Here is a 19,887-nt window from a genome sequence, read left to right on the forward strand (position 1 = left end):
GAGAGATCAGTGTGTGCAGTGTTATAGGTCCCTATGGGACCTATAACACTGCAAAAAAAAAGTTTTAAAAAAAGTGTTAATAAAGGTCATTTAACCCCTTCCCTAATAAAAGTTTGAATCACCCCCCTTTTCCCACAAAAAAAATAACAGTGTAAATAAAAATAAACATATGTGGTATCGCCACGTGCGTAAATGTCCAAACTATAAAAATATATCATTAATTAAACCACACGGTCAATGGCGTACGTGCAAAAAAATTCCAAAGTCCAAAAAAGCGTATTTTGGTCACTTTTTATACCATTAAAAAATGAACAAAAAGTGATCAAAAAGTCTGATCAAAACAAAAATCGTACAGATAAAAACTTCAGATCACGGCACAAAAAATGAGTCCTCATACCGCCCTGTATGTGGAAAAATAAAAAAGTTAGAGGGGTCAGAAGAGGACATTTTTAAACGTATACATTTTCCTGCATGTAGTTATGATTTTTTCCAGAAGTACGACAAAATCAAACCTATATAAGTAGGGTATCATTTTAACCGTATGGACCTACAGAATAATGATAAGGTGTCATTTTTACCGAAATATGCACTGCGTAGAAACGGAAGCCCCCAAAAGTTACAAAATTGTATTTTTTCTTCGATTTTGTCGCACAATTATTTATTTTTTCCGTTTCGTCGTGAATTTTTGGGTAAAATGACTGATGTCACTGCAAAGTAGAATTGGTGACGCAAAAAATAAGCCTTAATATGGATTTTTCAGTGGAAAATTGAAAGAGTTATGATTTTTAAAAGGTAAGGAGGAAAAAACGAAAGTGCAAAAACGGAAAAACCTCGAGTCCTTAAGGGGTTAATGTAGATTTTAATTCCGTTGTTGAAAAATTTGCGCTAATTAAAAGCAGGCGAATTTAAATTAATATGTATATTATATACAGATTGATATCTTGCACTTCTATTAAATAATTACAATTAGAGGTACAGGATTGAGGAAGTTGGCTCCATCTAGCCCAGTCTTGGATCATCTCCAGGGTATGGTTCCATTTTGATGTTTAGTTTTTGATATTTTTTGTCGTTTACGATGGTTGTGAGACGACATATAATAGAATGGCCCATGCTAGGTTACTACATTTGTAGATTTGTATTCATAGACCTGCTGAAAATGTGGAGAATGCGTAATGCCTGTTCCCACTCAATAAAGTGTTTGAAAATAAACTTGTATTTAGATGCATTTTACTTTAATTACATCAGTATTTTCATAACAAACAATACATGTGCTTAGGGGGTAAGGGTTTCTTTAACTAATCTAGTGGAAGAGACTCGAGTGCTAAAATCCACGGGTTAGGGGGTGCAAATTACTTGCCTTTCCCCGGGTGCTGACAACCCACGCTACGCCACTGATATATATATATATATATATATATAATCATGATAGGAGATTTATCAAAACCTTTTCCATAGGAAAACTTTCCCAGTTGCCCATAGCAAACAATCAGCTTGCTTCTTTCATTTTCATGAAGGCCTGTGAAAAATTAAAGAAGTGATCTGATTGATTGCTATGGACAACTGGGCAACTTTTCCTCTGGACAGGTTTTGACAAATCTCCCCTTGTATTTGTGAATCAATATATAATGTATTTGGAATATCCATTTTCCTTACAAGCAGAGAGAGTTAGACAAATGCTAATTTTAAAACATTTTCATGGGATTTTTCACTAAGAAAGGATGCAAGTAAATACGAAAATTTACCACTTTGTTAACGTAGAATATGTCACGAAAAAACTATCTCGTAATAAAAAAAAAAAAAAGGTAAAAGCATCCCAGAGGAGTTATTAATGCATGAAGTGACAGTGGTCAGAATAGCAAAAAAGGGTTGAGTCCTTAAGGTGAAAATGGGCTGAGTCCCTAAGGGGTTAAACATGCAAATTTTTGCACAAAAAGTTATAGAAGGAGATTTATCATTCTTTTCAAAGGTATGGCTTTTATATGACATTTTTTTTAGCTTACTTTTGCTAACGTGCGATCTATTTATCAATTAGTCAAACGACCTTGATAAACAAACCACATGTAAGCATAATTACATTGGGGGTCACGTGACAGGAGTATGTGAGCCTGTCAGCTCTGTCTCCCGTGGCTTAGCTCTCTCTCCCGCCCCTCTCCCGTCGGACATGCTGGGATCCGGGGATCGAGATGGATGCCAGCGCTTATTGTGGAAACGGCCCGAAGGAGGGAGGATGGCCCCTGTGTTGTGCCAGCCACTTCAATGCGGTGGCTGGGTGGAGCCTGTCGGGACAAGGGGGGGCAGAACCTTCCGAGGAGGAAGCCGGGATCTCTTCCGGAGTAACAGAGAGCACAAGGCGGTGCAGAAGGAGGTTGACGTACGGGGCTGGTGTGGAGGGGAGACGCCGGTTCCCCAGGGCTGCGCGGCCAGAGTAGGAATACGCTGAGGTGCTGGTGGAGAGCCTTGCCTTAATACATCCCGGAGACAGTAAAGATACCCTGTATTGTGAATAAGTGTGTTATTGATGAACTCCACACCTTGGAATGCTACTATGTGAATTCAGGGGATACATGGGAGGGGATGGCACACGGAAGGAGACGATATTCAGCCAGGACTAAGTTGAATATATTAGTGCCCTAATGAAAAGCAACAAAATAAGATATGAGCCTGGGGTAGTTTCAGATCATTCAATAATGTGTTGTTGGGTAAAAGTTAGAGAGGGGGAAAAAAAACATTGGGGAAGAAATTTTATATCCACCCTCACTGGCTGGAAATAGGAGAGGAGGTCATGAATGGAATTAAAGAGGAGTTAATTGAATTCTGGCAAAATAATAAAGGAACAGCTAATCTGCATATCGTTTGGGACGCCCTGAAAGCCATTTTGAGAGGGTGCTTGTACAGAAACATAAGCAGGGTCAGAAAGAAAGTGAAGGAAAAAGAGAGGGTCTTGATTAAACAAGTGGAAGAAGCACAGATCTCCTTCAGTAGGGCACAAGACCCTAAGGCAGGGGAAAGTTTATAGGAATCCCAAAGAAAATACTAGGACTTTGTGAGGGAGAAAGCCCAGCAAAGATTGTTATTTTGGGGACAAAAAAATTCATGGAAAGTGGTAGAACGAGCAAATGGCTAATGGGAATAGTAAGGAATCAACGGGAGTATGAAAATCAAAGGTTTATCAGATGAACAAGGAAAGATCGTTTTTGGCAAACAAGAGATGGAGGACATGGCAACTGAATACTATCGTAAACTCGATAAGAGGGAAAGTATAATAGAGAAGGAGGAAATAGAGGAGTATTTGAAAAACTTAGCAATTCCGAAGGTGAGTGAGGAACAGAGGACAGGGCTTAATGAAGAGATCACAGTTAAAGGGATTGTGCGCTGCCCTGACTTTTGGAGCTCTGCTCACAGCGTCCGGAAGTTCATTACACCGAACGCTGTGTGCGGGCTTCTGTGTTCGCGCCCGCCGGGCGTGACATCACGCCTGGCCCCTTGTGACGTCTCGCCTGCCCCCTCAACAAAAGTCTATGGGAAGGGGGCGCGACCGCTGTCACGCCCCCTTCCCATAGAATTTGGTAAAGGGGGCGGGCGAGACGTCACGAGGGGCCGGGCGTGACGTCACGCCCGGCGGCCGCGAACACGGAAGCCCGCACACATCGTTCGGAGTAATGAACTTCGGGACGCTGTGAGCGGAGCTCCAAAAGTCAGGGCAGCGCACAACCCCTTTAACCCCTTAAGGACCGGGGGTTTTTCCGTTTTTGCATTTTCGTTTTTTGCTCCTTGCCTTTAAAAAATCATAACTCTTTCAATTTTGCACCTAAAAATCCATATGATGGCTTATTTTTTGCACCACCAATTCTACTTTGTAATGACGTCAGTCATTGTGCCCAAAAATCTACGGTGAAACGGGAAAAAAAATCATTGTGAGACAAAATTGAAAAAAAAAACGCCATTTTGTAACTTTTGGGGGCTTCCGTTTCTACGTAGTACATTTTTCGGTAAAAATTACACCTTACCTTTATTCTGTAGGTCCATATGATTAAAATGATACCCTACTTATACAGGTTTGAATTTGTCGCACTTCTGGAAAAAATCATAACTTCATGCAGAAAAATTTATACGTTTAAAATTGTCATCTTCTGACCCCTATAACTTTTTTATTTTTCCGTGTATGGGGCGGTATGAGGGCTCATTTTTTGCGCCGTGATCTGAAGTTTTTAACGGTACCATTTTTGCATTGATAGGACTTATTGATCGCTTTTTATTCATTTTTTCATGATATAGAAAGTGACCAAAAATGCACTATTTTGGACTTTGGAATTTTTTTGCGCGCACGCCATTGACTGTGCGGTTTAATTAACGATATATTTTTATAATTCGGACATTTCCGCACGCGGCGATACCATTTATGTTTATTTTTATTTACACTGTGTTTTTTCTTTTATGGGAAAAGGGGGGTGATTCAAACTTTTAATAGGGAAGGGGTTAAATGATGTTTATTCACTTTTTTTTTGCACTTTTTTTTTGCAGTGTTATAGGTCCCATAGGGACCTATAACACTGCACACACTGATCTTTTACATTGATCACTGGTTTCTCATAAGAAACCAGTGATCGATGATTCTGCCGCATGACTGCTCATGCCTGGATCTCAGGCACTGAGCAGTCATTCGGCGATCGGACAGCGAGGAGGCAGGTAGGGGCCCTCCCGCTGTCCTGTCAGCTGTTCGGGATGCCGCGATTTCACCGCGGCTATCCCGAACAGCCCACTGAGCTAGCCGGCATGGTTTCGGTTTCACTTTAGACGCGGCGTTCAACTTTGAACGCCGCGTCTAAAGGGTTAATAGCGCGCGGCACAGCGATCAATGCCGCGCGCTATTAGCCACGGGTCCCGGCCGTTGTTAGAGGCCGGGCCCGAACCGCTATGACGCGGGGCCACGCCGTGGCCCCGCGTTATAGATCGGGAGTGGACACATGACGTTCCAGTACGTCATGTGTCCTTAAGGGGTTAAGGAACTGGAAGGGGCACTCAAGAAGATGTCTGGAAATTCTGCACCAGGCTCAGATGGATTCGTGTTTGAAATATATAGGAGGTTTGGGGACCCACTGTTGATTTTTCTTTGGAGGTATTCAATGAATCCTTAAAAGTGGGGAAGTTGTCCCCATCCATGCTTGATGCAGTCATTATTTTAATACCAAAAAAAGGAAAGGATAGCAGGGAGATGGATGCCTTTTGGCCAATCTCTCTGCTCAATACTGACAGGAAGATATTTGCAAAGATTTGGGCAGAGAGATTGGCCAGGGTAATTAACCAGATAGTGGGAGAGGAGCAGAAGGGTTTAATCCCAGGAAGAAATATGTATGGAAATGTTAGAAGATTATTGTGAGTGAGTACGGGGGGGGGGACCCGTTCCATCCTGTCTTTGGATGCCAACAAAGCGTTCGACAGGGTGGAATGGGGCTTCCTGTTTAAAGTCCTCACAGAATTTGGATTAGGAGAGAACTTTATTAGAGGAGTCCGTACCATTTACAGTTAAATGGATATTGTAATATATTGTATTGGTTTTGTTTATGATGCAATTGGTAAATAAAAAAAAATACCCATAATTACATTAGAAAAAAAATCACAAAACAATGCATAAGAATAGTAAAATAGACACCATGGTACATATGTAGAAGAAAAATGCAGGAGTCCAAACACATATGCGGTGACTGTTTCAGCACTGTACATCATCGATATTCTCTAGACTTTTTTTTTTTTTGCAGAGTATATTTGGTTTAGTATTGAATAAAGCTGTTATATTTAAAAAAAAAATTAAAAAATGTAAGCAAAACCCGGGAAACCCGTTTACGAAAGCTTTTTCCCTTAAGTTTTCCCTTATGTTAATAGCGGAAGTTCTTTATCTACCCTTTATTACCAATAGGGTAGCTAGAGAGTGATGGGGGGGGCGTACTGCATAGGGTGACACCCTCACTGGCCTACCTGACACTAAATAACTGCACTCCCTCCTCAGAGATTAAAAAATATTAAAAACATACTTTGCCACACCATGACTATCTGTACTCTGGAAGCTTTAATTTTGAGCCTGCATTTTGTGATGTTGGTGGGCAGAGTCTCGCGTTGCCATTTTTTTTTGTGGCTTCATTATTACATACTTTCCTGTTGGTGCTGTGCTGTCTTCCTTCCTGACTTAAACTCCGGCCTCAGCGCAGCACCAACAGGAAAGTATATAATAGTGAAGCCACAAAAAAAAAAAATGGCTCGGTAGGTTATCCACCCCAAAATGTGCATAAAGCTGTATTACTATGGATGTTTCTTTTTTTTTTTTTTTTTTAAGAAAAATTTTAGTGCCACATATGGGTTATTTACGTAGTCTGTAAAAATTCTTACACAATTATTTTGTGCCTTATTCTATTTTAACCAAACATTAATTTTAAAATTTAGTGGGTACGCCAGCTTGTACATGTCCTAAAATGAGCAAGGTGTGCAGTATGTATTTTCAACCTTAAAATGAATAGTTATTAGTTATATAATTATTTTTTTCTATAATTAACATTAATCTAGTAGCTTTGTTTCATGATGCAGAACAAGAACAGTTGTTAAAGTGGGTGTTAATGTCCTTTTCTGCGGACGTATGCACTTTCTGTAAGCCAGGTTGGACCTGGAATACATATGCAACTTTTAAAAGGAGATGCAACTTTTATTTCTTCTTAAATAGCCACATTTGATAAATACATGACCACTGCAAAGGAAAAAATATATAAAAATTACTATGTGAGCAGATTTGAGAAATGTGCATTGGAATGAGCAAAAATCAAAAAGTCGCAGCATGTATAGAAAAGTCACACGTGAGCAAGTGTGTGCAACTTTTTTACGTAAAAAAAAATCTACTATGGAGCTTGATGAATTTCCTTCATAATCTTTTAAAACCTATATAATTTGGGTATCATTGTAATCATATAGATCTTCAGAATAAAGATAAGGTGTCATTTTTAGCGAATAGTGCACTGTGTTGAATCGAAAGCCCCCAAAATTTACAAAATGGCAGAGTTTTCCCCCCCCAATTTTACCAAATATTTTTTTTTTCGCCATAGATTTTGTGGTGAAATGATTGGTCATTACAAAGTAAAATTGGTGGGAAAAAAAATAAATAAAAAAGGGTCTGTAGGTGGAAAACTGAAAGTTATGATTTTTAGAAGGGTAGGAGGAAAAAAACTTAAGTGGAAAAAGGAAGAAAAAAAACCTGTGTCCTTAAGGGGTTAATCCTGATGCTCTATTCTTTTAAGTAGCAACTTTTACTAACTATTCCTTCTGGATTCATTTTAAAAAAAAAAAAAAGTCTAACATTATACACCTTATACACCTGCGATTATAGGTCACGCATCACCCATATACAATGCCCTTAGATTGGTTCCCAGTTTTTGTATTTGCTTATTATATTCATGCAGGGAGCTGTCGTTTTGAAAAGGTTGGAGGCACACTAGTTGGGAAACAACACCCTATAGACTTCCAGCTTTCCTCAGAAGGGTTGTGGACCTGGACACCGTGACTGCTGTGCGTCCAGATGCAGGAATTGCTGGAGTGCTAATACATATGAATGACTGCTTTCAGCCCTGTGAGTTTCATGTGACTCATGAAGTACCCCTAAACTAGGTAGCGAGCACATTTTTTTTTCTTCATCATTGGTTCCCCACATATGTGTAGGAGTTAGCACACAGGGTACTGACCCCGTTCGCTTCTGCCTCTCATCTCATCTCTAAACTGCCCCATTCCCTCCTCCACTCTTCACATCACAACTGTTCACTTTTTTCATGACTAACAGACTTTTCCTGTACGCGTCTCTCTCTACTTCCACAGCGTCCCTAAAATGGCTCCTTAGCTTCACTGCCCTCGTTTATATAGCGGCCCCGCCTCCTCCTTCCCACAATGCACTCTGCCCTCACGCAGACGAAGCAAAGGGAGGGAACACAAAATGTCCGCTGTAGGCGGGGACTACTAGGGAGGACTGGGAGGGGTCGCTTGGGAGCAGGGCGCAAAAAAAAACACCTCACGCCGGATTCCCTGAAGTGTCTGGAATGTCACGTGACGTGATTTCCCCGGTCATGTGACTGTATCCTGGCAGAGCTGTGGTAGGACAGTAATGGAGATAGGGTGACCTGCTAGACCAGTGTTTTCCAACCATCGGGTCTCCAGCAGTTGCAAAACTACAACTCCCAGCGGGCATGCTGGGAGTTGTAGTTTTGAAACAGCTGGAGGCCCCCCGGTTGGCAAACAATGTGCTAGACCGCAGGCTCCGTGCTCTGCAGACCCTGACAATTGTGGAGGAGCCCAAAGCATATGAGATGTAGAGGCAGTGAACATGTCTGTAGATGTGCTGGGGAGGAGGGGGCATTGCTGGGGGAGACAGGGTGCTGCAGGCAGCTGAAGGAGTGAGGCTTTTACATGGGACTGCATGTTAGAGGAGGCTAAAGAGAGGCAAGGGGTGTTATTGCACAGGGCTGCATGTTGGGTTCTGTTGAAACCACTTTATTTACATGGGACTGTGTTTGAGGAGGAGTAATTATTTTTTTTTTTTTAATGGGACTGTATGTTGAATTCTGATGTTCTCTGGGATAGCAAACTTATCTCCTATACTAAGGATAGGCCCAGGCTCTTCTTACGCGTGGGGCCTTTGGACCACAGCACGGAGCTGCGACCGACAAGCCCCCTCAATGCATTTCTATAGAGCTGCATTAAAGGAAAACGGTCATGTTTTCTCCCGCACTATCCACAGGTGGATAGTGCGGGAGACGCTGATTCCTATGATCCCTACCTTTGCCGGATCCACCCGGCCGTTTGCCCACCATCTTAGTTTTATTATATGTGGAAATCTGTCTGTAACTGGGACGGGCGAGGCTTCTGTAGCTCAACTGGCACTGATGTAAGCGCCGCCTGTCCGCAGGGCCGCCTGCTTATGAATATTCACACCCCCTCTCCCTCCCTCCAGCTATCCCTCTAGCTATCCCTCTCTTCACCGCTGCTAACTGTAGGCAGGGGGGATGAATATTCATAAGCTGGCGGCGCTGACGTCAGTGCCAGTTAAGCTGCAGAAGCCCTGCCCATGCCAGTTACAGACAGATTTCCACGTCCAGGCACATCCAACCAAGGTAGGGATCATAGGAACGTGGTTTTGTTTTAAGTGGGCGTCTTGGCTGCTTTTTACTTTTAAAAAACAACCACTAGGGGTCTTCCTACATGCCCTGGCGCATAGATTTCGGACTCATGCCAGCCTGGCACCCTGAGTCCGAAATCTCAGTGCAGCCGGACACTGAAGAGCAAAGTGCAGCTCTCTGCCTGTCAATCAGACAGGTGGGAGCAAGCGCTGTGACCTCAGCACGGGCGCTCCTGACCTGGCCAAATGTAGGTGTAGCGCACGGCTGCACAGAAGAGGATAGGGTCTGCCTCTCCTGAGACTGATCGAGGTCTTCAGCAGGGAGCAGCAAGGTAATGGGAATTTTATATATATATATATATATATATATATATATATATATATATATATATATACCATATATCTCTTAGATGTAGAGATGAGCGAACTTAGAGTAAATTTGATTCGTCACGAACTTCTCGGCTCGGCAGTTGATGACTTATCCTGCGTAAATTAGTTCAGCCTTCAGGTGCTCCTGTGGGCTGGAAAAGATGGATACATTCCTAGGAAAGAGTCTCCTAGGACTGTATCCACCTTTTCCAGCCCATCGGAGCGCCTGAAAGCTGAACTAATTTATGCAGGAAAAGTCATCAACTGCCGAGCTGAGAAGTTTGTAAGGAATCGGATTTACTGTAAATTCGCTCATCTCTAATTAGATGCAAATCAAGAAATGTTGCAGTATCTTGTAATACCTTTTTTATTGAACTAACAGAATTTTGCAGAGACAAGCTTTCGGGATTCCTCCCTTTATCAAGTCCAAAGCAAATCTAAGCTAAAAAGCAGAAGACACAGGTTACATCTCACAAATATGGCTACTCAAATTTACTATATATATATATATATATATATATATATATATATATATAAATATAATAGGGATCGACCAATATCGTTTTTTTAGGGCCGATACCGATAATTGGTGGAGGTTAGGGCCGATAGCCGATAAGTTATCGGCTATTTATCCACCCGCGACACCGCTGCAGATCATTGATTTAAAGCGGGCGCTTTAAATCAATGCACTGCAGTGGCTTTTGCGGTGCCATAGGCCGCCGCCGCCACCCGCTTCTCTCCCCCTACCTGTCTGGGTGGTCCAGGCCATCCTTCCTTCCTGTAGTGTCCGGGGGCGTTCCGGGTGAAGAGTGAAACGGTCCGGGCTGTCCTTCTTCTCCGGGGGTCATCTTCTCCACTCCGTGCAGGCTCCGGTCTAGTACGCTGCATAGACGCCGCTGCGCAGTGACGCCCGTGCGCAGCGACGCACCTGACATTGCGGCGTCTATACAGCTACTAGGCCGGAGCCTGCCCGGAGTGGAGATGATGACAGCCCGGAACGCCCCCGGACACTACAGGAACGATGGATGGCCCGGACCACCCCCATTACGGGTAAGTTTAATTTTTTTTATTGACTCGGAGGGTGGGGGAGGGGCCCGACCAATGTAGCGGTATGGGCAAAAATCCATGCCGGTATACCGCCCAGTACTACGGTGGGGGGTGCGACGCGGGGGGGGGGGGGGGGGGGGGGCGGTCGCGGTGCCGGGGACTGGGCATTGTCGGCTTATCGGCAAGGTAATTGCCAATACCAATAATGCCCAAAATCGTGATTATCGGCCGATAATATCGGCCATACCGATAATCGGTCGTTCCCTAATATATAATCTGTGTGAAAAGGAAGAAGGGCAGAAGTATGCCCCGGCATGCATCAGATGACTTCGTGCCTGCTGGGCCACGTCCCCTTCCTCCCTAGCTCACGGCAGGAATTTGAGCAGCCACAGGGGATGAAAAAAAGGTATTTATAGGCGGTTTTGGGTACAAATGAAGACAGGGATAGAGTCAGTGAGAGTCAGGGACAGAAGAGGAGGGGGGGATTAGGTTCAGGGGTGTGGAAATTCAATAAAAAAACTACTTTTTCACGGGACTAAAACGGAGCAAAATCTACTTGTCCCCTATAACAATCTACTTGTCCGGGCCAATTTTCGCTTTTATATTCTCATTTTTTCCTCCTCGCCCTATAATAGCCATAACTACCTAATATAATGATACCTTTTAATTTTTCAATAACATATTCTCCGACACAAAAAAAAAAATATAATTAGTGAAGTGAAATTGAAATAGTAAAAGATAATTTTGCAAAATGTGCAAATTTTGTTTGTTTTCTTTTCTACACCATTTACCTTGTGGTGGAGCTAACATGTTGTTTTTATACTTTAGGTCGCCCTGATTACAGCAATACCAGATTTGTATAGTTTCCGTCATGTTTTACTAATTAAAAAAAAAATTCGAAACTTTTTCGAATTTTTTTAATTTCCCTTTTTTGACCCCTGTAGCTTAAAAAAAAAAATGTCTGCATACCAGGGCTCATTTTTTTACGCCATAATCTTTTTTTGTATCTGTACCATTTTGGTATTGATCTGACTTTTTAATCACTTTTTAACTGTTTTTTCTGGGATATTATACGGGATACATAATGTTATATTTTAAAGGGTAGCTCCCACCATCCCTTTTTTTTTCCCTCTCTGTCCCTGCCTATTTCCCATCTATCCCTAACCCCCCTCCCTGCCTAATTTTTTTTTTTACTATATAAAAAATGCAGTTTTGTCTGCCTGGTAGCGTGCTCACTACCAGGCAGACTTCCCCAGCAGGCGTGACTGCACTGATGCCTGCTGGGGCTGACTTCCGCCCTTAGTTCATCTACACAGGGTTCCTCCAGCTGTTTCACTACTACAACTCCCAGCTTGCCCTGACATCTATTGGCTGTCAGGGCATGCTGGGAGTTGTAGTGGGGAAAAACTGGAGGCACCCTATGTTAAAAACAATACATGGCCGCAGCGCAACCCGAACCCCGCTACCCCTCCCCTGAACCCGCTACCCCTCCCCTGAACCCCGCTACCCGAACACCCCCCAGACATACCAGGACAGTGCAGCGACAAGATGCCGGGAGGCGGGGCCGGCGTGCAAGGCCAGGGAGCAGGGGAGCCAATGCGCGCTTCTTCTGTTCTCAGCGTTCGCTCCCGCCTGTTTGTTTGACAGGCGGGAGCGAGCACCGCAGTGAGTGAATTCTGACTCATTGCCAGGCTTCAATGAGTCGAAATTCACTAGTGACGTGACTGCCGAATGCATTCGGCCACTAGGAGGGTGACCCCCTAGTGGCCGAATTTAAAACTGTTTTAAAATCACTTTTTTTAATTAAAGTATATTAGAGCTATGTTGTAGTACTTAAGTACTACAACATATCAATGTTTTTATTTCATGACAGTGCCCATTTAATAGTTTGTACAATTATGTGCGCAGATATACTAAATATTTTTATTATGTTTACATGTTTTTATATAGGAAAAGGGGTTGATTTGTACTTTTATCATGGAAGGGGTTAATGTGTGTCTTTTAAACTTTTATTAAAACTTTTTTTTTTTTACACTTTAATAGACTTTTAGGAGGAATCATCATAAGATTCCTCATACAGATCCATAGAGTTCTATTGAACTACATTGATCTGTGTGCTTTGCGATCCATTGATAGAGCCTAGTCCAACCAGGTTCTATCAATGACAAAGCCACGGACACCAGGGAACAGAGGTAAGCCCTCCGGTTACCTCTATAGTGGATCTCCCCCCACCCCGCGATTGTGCTGCGGGGGGGGGGCCATCTAGCCCACCAGGGAGCATTCACATGTGCCTTTAGATGCCGCTGTCAGCTTTAAAGGGTTAATAGCCAGTCGTGGCGATTGCCGCATGCTGGCTATTAGCGGCAGTGTGAGATGGAAATTTGGGCAGGAGTGGTCGCAAGTCTGCATGTGTCTCAAATTTCCACCTCACAGTGGCCCCCGGCTACTGAGAACAGCCGGGGGCTGCAGTGTACCGAGCGGGCAGAAGTCGGGAGCCCGCTCCATACAGACTGCTGAGCGCTGCCGTGCTTGTCAGGTCCGGCCCTGCTTGCTGGAAGGCGGGCTTTGGGCCGGAAAAATTCACCTGCCTGGCATCCAGAACTGCATGTCACGGGCGTCGGGCGATAGGAATTCCACATCCCTGCGGTTAAACTGCAAGTCCAAAATTGCGTATTTTTGGTTATTTTGTATATCCTAAAAAAATGTATAAAAAGATAATAAAAAGTCCCATCAAAACAAAAATGGTACCAATAACAACTACAGACCACGGCGCAAAAAATGAACCCTCACACATCCCCGTTTGCGGAAAAATAAAAAAGTTATAGGGGTCAGAAAATAAAAATTTTTAACATACTAAGTCGTAAAATAAAACCTACGTAAATTGGGTATATCCTTGTAACTGTATGGACCTACAGAATAAATATAAGGTGTCATTTTTACCAAAATGTGCACTGCATAGAAACAGGTGCCCCCAAAATGTACAAAATGACGTTTTTTTTTTCTTTTAAATTTTGTCCTACAAATAAGTTTTTTTATGACAGTAACTGGTTAGAGAAGAATAAACGCTGCACTCACCAGGATGACGGTTTATAATGTGTCTTCTTTATTCAAGTAATAACATAGCGGCATACACAGACGGGGGAGCAGGGGGGAAGGAGAGGCGTTTATTCTTCTCTAACCAGTTAGTCATTTTACACATCTATACCTTTGACGCTGGTGCACCCTAGTGGTTTATTACGGCTAAACTGGACTGTCTCTGCTGTTGTATTTTCCAGTTATCTCCAGGTGGTGTCGGTAGATTTCTTTATTGTGGACTTTTTTGTTTTTTTTGTTTCACCGTAGATTTTGTGGTGAAATGACTGATGTCATTACAAAGTAAAATTGGTAGTGCATAAAACAAGCCCTCATATAGATCTGTTGGTGGAAAACTGAAAGTGTTATGATTTTTAGAAGGTAAGGAGGAAAAAGGGGTTAAGTTATTTACATGGGGCTATGTGTTGATTTATCGTAAGACTGTGTCTGAAGGGAGTGAGTGATGTTTATGTGGGATTGTATGTTGGGTTCTTAAAGGAGTATTCCGTCAAAAATCTCTAAATACAATAAAAAAAATAAAAATAAACCTTGACTTATTCCCAGCACTGGAAAGAAGATCAGGGCTCCATACATCACGCTGCCCTCAGCTGGTCATTGCGGCCGGTGATTAGCTGAGCTGCACTGTTTTTTGTGCAGCAAGAGAAGCAGGAAGAAGATCACAGCGGGGGACAGAACAGTGATACAGTGAAGTGGTGGGAGGTAAGTCAAGGTTTATTTTTTTTATTGTGGCAGCCTGGGCATATTGACAGAATGTAGGGTCATACATAGCATATCTGCTGCGGGTCTTCTGCAGCCAAAATTTCGCAAGCGGATGATGTTGCGACCCATTGAAGTCATTGGGTTCCACAAAACTGCAGCTGACACACTCCCTGGCAGCTTTATGGGAGAGTCAGAGGATGCACTCAGCATCCGCCGGCTCTCCCATAGAGCTGTATAGAGGGGGCGTGTTGGCCGACACTTTGTGCAGGGGTCAACATGCTTCATTTAGGAGTCAGAACCCCCCCCCCCCCCCCAATTTCCTTTTTATAGAGATCATGGCTTCTAAAATCATGTCTTTGTCCAAGCGAAAGTACAGGCATGGACAAAGTCCAGTAAGTGAGGGTGGGCAGGCACTCCTCTGTGCTCTATCAGACAAAAGAGAGCACAGAGGAGTCCTACCAGACAAGAGAGAGCACAGAGGAGTGCTGTCAGACAGAAGAGAGCACAGAGGAGTACTATCAGACAGGAGAGAGCACAGAGGAGACCTATCGGACAGGAAAGAGCACAGAGGAGTGCTATCCGACAGGAGAGAGCACAGAGGAGTGCTATCCGACAGGAGAGAGCACAGAGGAGTGCTATCCGACAGGAGAGAGCACAGAGGAGTGCTATCCTACCGGAGAGAGCACGGAGGAGTGCTATCCTACCGGAGAGAGCACGGAGGAGTGCTATCCTACCGGAGAGAGCACGGAGGAGTGCTATCCTACCGGAGAGAGCACGGAGGAGTGCTATCCGACAGGAGAGAGCACAGAGGAGTGCTATCCGACAGGAGAGAGCACAGAGGAGTGCTATCAGACAGGAGAGAGCACAGAGGAGTACTGTCAGACAGGAGAGAGCACAAAGGAGTACTATCAGATAGGAGAGAGCACAGGAGTACTATCAGATTAAAGGTCCATACAATTAAAATGATACCCTACTTATATAGGTTTGATTTTTTATTACTTCGGAAAAAAATCATAACTACATGCAGGAAAATGTATACGTTTAAAATTGTCCTCTTCTGACCCCTATAACTTTTTTAGAGTGCGTTCACACTGAGTAATTCAAGAGGAATTTACTCGAGTAATTCCTCTTGAATTTTCCGCTCCAAATTAATGCACATCTTTTCTGCCCATTGACGTTAATGTTTTTTTCTGCTGTCCTGTTCACACTGCGGAAATTCTGCTAGCGGAATTCCGACACTGAATTCCTTTCCGCTTGAAGAAAGAGCATGTTCATTCTTCAAGCGGAATCCGCTAGCAGAAATCAATAGAAGTCAATGGTAAAAAAAAATTCCGCCCGACATCGTTTTCGCGTGGAATTTGCGCAGAAATGGCTGAAAAACCCTTCACTTCTTTCTCCCCCATTTCCACACGTAAATTTTTCAGTGTGAATTCCTCTTGATTTACTCAGTGTGAACGCACCCTTATTGTTCCATGTATGGGGCTATATGAGGGCTAATTTTTTGTGCCGTGATCTGAAGTTTTCATCGGTACCATTTTTGTTTTGATCGTATTTTTTGATCGCTTTTTATTCATTTTTTTATATTATAAAAAGTGACCAAAAATACGCTATTTTGGACTTTGGAATTTTTTTGCGCATATGGCATTGACCGTGCAGTTTAACTAACTATATATTTTTTAGGGGTGTGAATCTCGATACCAGTGTGGCGATTCGATATATCCCGATATATCGCGATACCGTCTAGGTGACGATACATCGCGATATATCCCGATTCTGTCTAAAAAACAATGTCTTATACACTTTTATTAAAACTTTATTTTATTTTTTATACACTTTATTAGTCTTTTAGGAATCATTAGATTCCTCAGACAGATGAATAGAGTTCTATTGAACTCTATTGATCTGCGATTCATTGATAGAGCCTGGTCCAGCCAGGCTCTATCAATGACAGAGCCACGGAGAGCAGGGAAGCAGAGGTAAGCCCTCCGCTACCTCCACAGTGGATCACCCGCGACCGCGCTGCGGGGGGGCCATCTAGCCCACCAGGGAGCATCCACAGATCCCTTTAGACGCCGCTGTCAGCTTTGACAGTGGCGATCTAAATGGTTAATAGCCAGCCGCGGTGATCGCCGAATGCTGGCTATTAGCGGCGGCCCCCGGTTACTGAGAACAGCCGGGGGCTGCAGAGTATGGAGCGGACACGAGTCCTTGGCTATCACAGGGAGAGGATCTCCTCTCCCTGTGATAGCTCAAGCTGCACCGAGCTCTCATGGCCTCCCGCTCTACATTACACAAGAAGCAGGGGGAGAGCGAGGACGTACACAGCTCGGTACATAGCTCCATCCCCCGCACACAGCTCCATCCCCCTCCCCCTGCTCTGTCTCCACAGGACCTAATCTACCACAGGGAGGCTGCAAGTTTGCACGGGGAAAACAGAGCAGGGAGGGAGGGGAGAGAGGATGTCCCTGCTATGTGTGAGGAGACAGACTGCACTGCATCGGGAGGATTTCTGTGTGTGAGGAGGACAGACTGCAGGGGAATACATATCATACTGGGGGTGATTTATATGTGTGAGGGGGGGGGCTACTGAATGACACATGCTGGGAGTTGTAGTCCCCGCTATGTGTGTATATGCCAGTGTTTCCCAACCAGGGAATGCTGGGAGTAGTAGTTTTGCAACATCTGGAGGCACCCTGGTTGGGAAACACTGGTGTATGAACTACAACCCCCAGGAGACTACAGAGATACAATAGAGATGATGATGAACTACAATCCCCAGGAGACTACTAAGATGCAATAGAGGTGTTGGTGAACTACAACTCCCAGGAGACTACTGAGATACAATAGAGGTGTTGGTGAACTACAGCTCCCAGGAGAATACTGAGACACAGTAGATGTGTTGGTGAACTACAACCCCCAGGAGACTACTGAGATACAATAGAGGTGTTGGTGAACTACAACTCCCAGTAGGCTACTGAGATACAATAGAGGTGTTGGTGAACTACAACTCCCAGGAGACTACAGAGGCAGCATGCTGTTGTTATACCACACACTGAAGACTCCTGAATGGCACATGCTGGGAGTTGTAGTCCCTTTTGTGTGTGTATGCCAATGTATCCCAACCAGGGCTGAGTTATATTAGTGTGCTCTGTATAACTCTGCACAGGCTGTATATATATATATATATATATATATATATATATATATAATTAGTGTGCTGTGTATATATATATATATATTAGTGTGCTGTGTATAACACTGTGTATATATATATATTAGTGTGCTGTGTATAACACTGTGTATATATATATATATATTAGTGTGCTGTGTATAACGCTGTGTGTGTATATATATATATATATATATATATATATATATATATATATATATATTAGTGTGCTATGTATAACACAGATTTTCTCAAGCTGCAAGGGGGAGAACGAACTGCACGGGCTGGTTTCTGCTTTTTCATGGGGTGTTCATTAGCCCCATAAAGAGGACATAAAAATGAATGGGGTTTGTAGAGGACATGAACATCACTGTATGAACCCTGTGCATTTATAAGCGTTCATACAGGGAAGCAGAGATGCACGGGGTTCATACAGGGATGTAGAAAATGCACAGGGTTCATACAGAGAAGCAGAGATGCACGGGGATCATACAGGAAAGCAGAGATGTACAGGGTTCATACAGGGAAGCAGAGATGCACGGGGTTCATACAGGGAAGCAGAGATGCACAGGGTTCATACGGGGAAGCAGAGATGCACGGGGTTCATACAGGGAAGCAGAGATGCACAGGGTTCATACAGGGAAGCAGAGATGCACGGGGTTCACACGGAAGCAGAGATGCACGGGGTTCACACTGGGAAGCAGAGATGCACAGGGTTTGTACAGGGAAGCAGAGATGCACAGGGTTCATACAGGGAAGCAGAGATGCACGGGGTTCATACAGGGAAGCAGAGATGCACGTGGTTCATACAGGGAAGCAGAGATGCACGGGGTTTGTACAGTGGTCTTCATGTCAGCGTTCATTGCACAGCAGCTTCGAGAGAAAATCATGTCAGGAGGGACGTACAGGAGCACAAACATACAGGAGAAATAACACTGTAGCCTGTTCATCTTCATCCTGGAGAGATTGAGGAGGAGAAAACAGATTTTGGCGGTAGCCCCCATATTAAAACATTAACCTGTCAGCCCTCAGCATTTCTGTTCACCACTGGTAACAGGGCGGTGAAAGAAACGGGAGGCCTGCTGAAATCGTTCAGAAGGCATTCCGTGCCAATGCCTGGGGGGGTTCCTGAGCCCCCCTCCCCTTTGTCAATTCAGACAGGAGATTTGCAGTGATTTCTCCCTGAAGTGATAGGAGTGAGGTGGCAGGGGTGCCACCCCACCTATCTCTGCTATTGGTCAGTCAGAAGTGACCGACCAATAGCAGATCGTGGAGGTGGCACGAGGGTTAAAGTTCAGTTCCCCCGCTCTGCCCACCCATGGTAGTCCAGGCAGAGCGGGGGAACTGTGATGTGAGCAGCAGTGGAGGTCCTCCTCAAGCAGTGGCAGCCTTGACGGGAGCCAGGAGGTGAGTAGTTACCTAGCAACATCTGAAGGGCCACAGTTTGTAGATCACTGTACAGTGGTCTCTAAATTATGGCCATTAAGATCTTGCATAACTACAACTCCCAGCATGCACGAACAGCAAATGGCTTTCAGGGCATGCTGAGAGTTGCATATGCGTGCCTCCAGCTGTTGCATCTCTACAACTCCCAGCATGCCCTTTGGCTATTGTTCATGCTGGGAGTTGTAGTTTTGCGACAGCTGGAGGCACACTGGTGGGTAAGCACTCAGTTAGGTTCTGTGAACTAACTGAGTGTTTACCCACCAGTGTGCCTCCAGCTGTCGCAAAACTACAACTCCCAGCATGAACTGATGAAATCACCGCAAATCTCCTGTCTGAAATGACAAAGGGGGGGGGGGGGGGCTCAGGCATTGGCACGGAATGCCTTCTGAACGATTTCAGCAGGCCTCCCGTTCCGTTCACCGCCCGGTTACCAGTGGTGAACAGAAACGCTAAGTGCGTACAGGTACGCCCTTGGTCCTGGACAGGTTAATGATTTAATCAAACACCACTCGCAGAATTCTGCAAGTGAAGTTTTAGGTTACATTCCCACACGGTGTATTTGCTGCGTATTTGCTGCTGCGTATTTTATTTTCTCTGTTGAAGTCAATGGGTAGGAAAATACGCAGCACCAAACACGCAGCAAAATACGCCACGTGGGAATGCACCCTTAATGTGGCGGCTACCGCCAAAATCTGTTTTCTCCTCCTCAATCTCTCCAGAATGAAGCTGTACAGGTTACAGTGTTATTTCTCCTGTGCGTCCCTCCTGACATGATTTTCTCTCGAAGCTGCTGTGCAATGAACGCTGACATGAAGACCTCTGTACCAACCCCGTGCATCTCTGCTTCCCTGTATGAACCCCGTGCATCTCGGCTTCCCTGTATGAACCCCTTGCATCTCTGCTTCCCTGTGTGAACCCCGTG

At 44.2% G+C, this 19,887-nt stretch overlaps 1 long non-coding RNA gene across 1 annotated transcript in view; it reads left to right on the forward strand.

Annotated features, from left to right (window-relative positions):
* Nucleotides 1–8,043: 8,043 nt before the first annotated feature.
* The window catches only part of LOC130301877 (uncharacterized), a 16,941-nt gene continuing 5,097 nt past the window's right edge, over nt 8,044–19,887 (forward strand). Inside the window, exons 1-2 of the long non-coding RNA XR_008852224.1 lie at nt 8,044–8,101; nt 14,195–14,350. This is a non-coding gene — a long non-coding RNA (uncharacterized LOC130301877). The remainder of the gene's footprint in view (nt 8,102–14,194; nt 14,351–19,887) is intronic.

This window comes from Hyla sarda, chromosome 1, assembly GCF_029499605.1.
Source record: "Hyla sarda isolate aHylSar1 chromosome 1, aHylSar1.hap1, whole genome shotgun sequence".
NCBI classification, from domain to species: Eukaryota; Metazoa; Chordata; class Amphibia; order Anura; family Hylidae; genus Hyla; species Hyla sarda.